Below are 5,047 nucleotides of genomic sequence, written 5' to 3'. Positions count from 1 at the left end.
TTTTTTTCTTAAATTATGGAAGCCATTTTGGGCCAGTCTTAAAAGTCTAAAAGTTGGAATTTACTTTTGGAAATAATAATTCATGTGGTCTACATGCAATGGGCAAGATCAGTTCCAAAAGCAACTTCTTAAAATAGATCTACAGACTTCTTGGGGCACCTGGGAAGCTCAGTTGGTTAAGCATTTGACTCTTGATTTCAGCTCAGGTCATGACCTCAGAGTCATAGAATTGGGCCCCGTGTTGGGCTGCATGCTCAGTGTGGAGTCTACTTGTCCCTCTCCCTCTGCTCCTCCCCCTTCTCTTCCTCTCTCTCTCTCTTTCTATCTCTTTCTCTTTTAAGTAAATAGAGAGATAGATAATAGAGCTGTAGACTTCTCAAATGATATTAGCAAATGGTGGACTAGGAATTTTCAAACTTTTATTCCCTGACAATAATATTGAAAAAAGAAAGAAAGGGGGCTGGGAAGAGAAAAAAGGCAGAAATATTTGAACTAACCTTACCAGAACTGTGGAAAACAAAGACTTATAGCTACCTAGCCAATACTATCAAAAAAAGAAAAGTAAAGAAAAGAATAAAAAGAAAAAGCCATCTTGGGAAGGGTAACAAAGTAATTTTATGGCATTTTTACTCACTATTGCCTGAGGAGGGAGGGAGTGCCTGGTATGGCAGTGATTTTGGCCTTCATGCGGAGGTCTTTTGATTCTCAACTCTATACCTGAAACCTCAAAGCAGAACTTATTTGTAAATTATTGGGTATGTTTGTTCTAACCTGTCTGAAAGATATCTGAAGGACTGATGCAATGTGTTTGTCTCTGTTTGGCCCATACTGGAACTTGGGCAGGAGAAGAGGCAAGCTCCACTCATCAAAGCTGCAAGGTAACTATAGACCTACAGATTCCTGGGGCATGGGTTTAGAGGCAGAGACATATAGTAAACTACTTAAGGTCTGGAGGAGAGGCTCAGGGGGAGACTCTTTGTGAGGAATTAACACACTGAAAAGCATATGAGGGAACTTAAAGCTACACTCATATCCAGGCAAGATGCATGCTCAAAAAATACCTAAGAAGACCTTAAAGTTTAACCTCAGGATTATTCCTAGACTTAGAACAAGCCTAGCTAAATTTTGAAAGATTATCCCAGAACTGACCCAATCTGCAAAGACTGGGAGACCTCTTGGCACTCAAGGAACTCTCTTAAAACATTAGCTTAAGGGGTGCCTGGGTGGCTCAGTGGGTTAAAGCCTCTGCCTTCAGCTCAGGTCATGATCTCAGAGTCCTGGGATCAAGCCCCGCATCGGGTTCTCTGCTCAAGTAGGGAGCCTGCTTCCTCCTCTCTCTCTCTGCCTGCCTCTCCGCCTACTTGTGATCTCTGTCTGTCAAATAAATAAATAAAATTTAATAAAAATTAAAATATTAAAATATTAAAAATAAAATTGTTTAAAAACAAAACAAAAAACATTAGCTTAATGCAGAGACTTCAGTGATCACATGTGGCAAGGAATAGTCTTATAAAATAAGACTATAGCTTATGAAATAGTTTAGGAAAGTCTCAAAAAAAAAGAACCCATATTAATTAATTTGTTTAAATAAACAAAACAAAACACCTGGAGCAAAGGAGAAACTGATTTCCAGAGATTTACAGACTATAATATCCAAATGCCAAATTTGCAACTAAAAAAATCACAAGGCAAAAAAAGAAACAGGCATATATGGACCATTCAGAGAACAAAATAAATTGACAGAAAATGTCCTGAGGAAACCCAGATACCAGACTCACCAGATAGACTTTTATAAAGCTGCATTAAATATGTACAAAAAGCTAAAGGAAAACATGAGCAAAAGCTAAATGAAATCAAGAAAACAATGTATGAACAAAATAAGAATATCAACAAAGAGGTAGAAACTGAAAAAGGAATAAAACAAAAATTCTGCTGATATACTAAGTTATTAAGTATAATAACTCAAATGAAAAATTCACTAGAGGGGCTCTACAGCATATTTGAATAGGCAGAAGAAATAATCAGCTAATTTGAAGATAGGAAAATTGAAATTATTGAGTCTGAGAAACAAAAATAAAAGTAAAAAAAGACATGAACAGAGCCTAGGGGACTTATAAGTCAACATCAAGTGGGCCAACATACATGTTATGGGAGTCCCAGAAGGAGAAGAGAGAGAGAACAAAGCAGAAAGAATATTTCACGAAATAATGAGCAAAACGTACAAAATTGGGTGATATATATGAATCTATAAGTCCAGAAGCTCTAACTTTAAGTGTGATAAACTAGGGACCCACAATGAAACAATTACAAACAGACTTTCAAAACTAAAAGGCAAAAAAGAAAATCCTGCAAGCAGGAGACTGTTATGAGACAGTTATTGATGAAGAGGTCACTTATTTAAGAAGATATCACAATTGTAAACATACATACCAAACAGTAGAGCTCCAAAGTATGTGAAGGGAACATTAATAGAATCAAAGGGAGAAATGTACAACTCCACATTTCCCCCGGTTCATTCTTTTGTGTTGTCCACTCCCATCCTTTTCTGGTCTGGCCACATATAACCAACAGAATGATATAAAAGTGACTCTACGTGATTTCTGAGTCTAGGTGGTGAGAAATCATGCACCTCCACCTTAATATCTTGACCTGCTGCTTCAATGCCACCGGGAACCCTGTAGGAAATTTGACTACCATTAAGATCTCCAATGCGAGAAGGCCCAAGATTGCCATATGAAAAGCACATGAGGAGAGACTGATGAGGAAAGGCCACTCCCAGATGTTCTAGCCATCTTCTAGATGCCTGACCCATGCCAGTGTAAGAACTATCTTAGACATTTCAGTCCCAGGTGAGGCCCAGGTATCATGGTACAGAGAGAAGCCATCCCCACTGTGACCTGTCCAAATTCCTGATGGATAAAATTGGGAGCATAAGAAAATGGTTGTGTTTTATGCCACTGAAATTTGGGGAGATTTATTATATACTCAGAATAATACTGTTAAGTGTTTGTTTGAAAAAAAAATCTTATTTTATGCTCAGAAATTCACCAAGGTATGTATTTATGGACCACCAAAAAGATGTTGACTTGCAGTTCTGCCACCCAGGACTCTCATGTGATTCTTTTATCTTCCATTTTTTTTAAAATCTGTGAAATGGGATAATGAATAATGTCTAAATTACAAGCTACGGACATAAAATAAAATACTGCATGTGAAAATAGTAGGCTCTAAACTTTATAGTAGACTCTAAATTTTATTATATAAAATTTCTTATATAAAATTTCTTATGTAAAAATTTCTTATATAAAAATAATATAAATATGGGCTGCCTGGGTGGCTCAGTGGGTTAAGCCTCTGCCTTCAGCTCAGGTCATGATCTCAGGGTCCTGGGATCGAGTCCCACATCGGGCTCTCTGCTGGGCAGGGAGCCTGCTTCCTCCTCTCTCTCTCTCTCTCTCTCCACTTGTGATCTCTCTCTGTCAAATACATAAAATATTTAAAAAAAAATAATATAAATATAAATATATTAAAAATTTCTTATATAAAAATTTCTTATATAAAATTTCTTATATAAAATTTACAGGAGACTCTAAATTTTATTATATAAAATTTCTAGTTGCAGTGGTGATACAGGGTTATGTGTGCAATGATGATGACAGTGATGTGGTTAAAAACCAGGTGGCAGTCATTGCTGTCTGAACAAACTACATCTTCAAAGACGTCCTTCGATTGAAAAGTGCTCTGTAAGGTACAGAAATATGTGACAGCCCTTACCCTTAAAAAAATGACAATACCATTGAGAAGATAGTTTTTGCTGCATTAAACATTAATATATATTTCATAAGACAATAAAATTTTAAAAATTAGATCCTTAGAATGTAGACCTCAATTTGCTGTGGGAGTTCAGAATTAGGAAAAATCCATATAACATTATAAAAGAAGTAGATTTTTCTCTGGAAACAGGGAATGCATACTCCCAGTTTTCCTGATTGCAGGGAAAGGGGGGCTCTCGGAGGAAATGGGAGATGCATAAATAAGGGAGACACTGGGTGCCTGGGTGGCTCAGTGGGTTAAGCCTCTGCTTTCGTCGGCTCAAGTCATGATCTCAGAGTCCTGGGATTCAGGACCGAATCACCACTCCTCTGCCTGCCTCTCCGCCTACTTGTGACCTCTCTCTGTCAAATAAATAAATAAAATCTTTAAAAAAAAAAAAAAGTAAGGGAGACACTAAGGTGAGGTTTTTGGAGCAGATATGCTTCAAGTTCCATCCAACTGAACGCGAGAGTATTACCAGAGACAGTGCATGTTCCAGGGTCAGCTGCCTGCTCTGCACAGCACTCAGGCAGAACCCTCTTCATCTCGTTCCAAAGACTCAGTTGGCCCTGCATCTGAAACAGAGCAACAGACACCAGCCATCTTTCTCTACTCGGATGGCCAGAAATAACTATCATCTTTCTGAGAAGGGTTCCATTCCGGAAATTCATTTTTTGATCAGTGGGGAAATTTAAAAATGGAGAAGTCAGAAAATGCCCCCCACCCCCAAAACCGCATTACAAATAGCAGTTGCATTTCTAGGCTTCCTTCAACAAAAGTGCTGCTGATCTCTCTTTCACCCCAACTGTTCATGATTTCAGACCACAGGCAGAGCCTACTTCTCCCTCTCCTCAGTACTCAGAAAATGATACAGAGCCTTTCAAAGATTTTCTAAGAGCTTCTATTTCTAAGGGAAAGCAGAAGGAGGGGATCAGAAAACAGGAAGATGCAACAGTCTCAGCTAGTCACTTAAGCACTGTCCTTTCTAATTATAGGGTCATAAATAAAGCCAGGCCTTTTTTATTCACTAGGATTCAGCCCCACCTGTGCTGGACACAGCCAGAAAGACCCACCACTGTCTCTTTTTCCTAGAAAGAACTCTGGGTTCCATTGATACTGAAATGCTGTATCTGCATTACCTCTATCTGACTCGTTCCTCTTTGCATTTTCTCTGTCCTCTAAGTGACACTGAAAAGGACTCTGCCTTAGAGCTACCTCCAAGAAAGAGTTGGAA

The sequence above is a fragment of the Lutra lutra genome, chromosome 13, assembly GCF_902655055.1.
Source record: "Lutra lutra chromosome 13, mLutLut1.2, whole genome shotgun sequence".
NCBI classification, from domain to species: domain Eukaryota; kingdom Metazoa; phylum Chordata; class Mammalia; order Carnivora; family Mustelidae; genus Lutra; species Lutra lutra.
The sequence above is the reverse complement of the archived record's forward strand: the minus strand, read 5'-3'. Positions refer to the sequence as shown.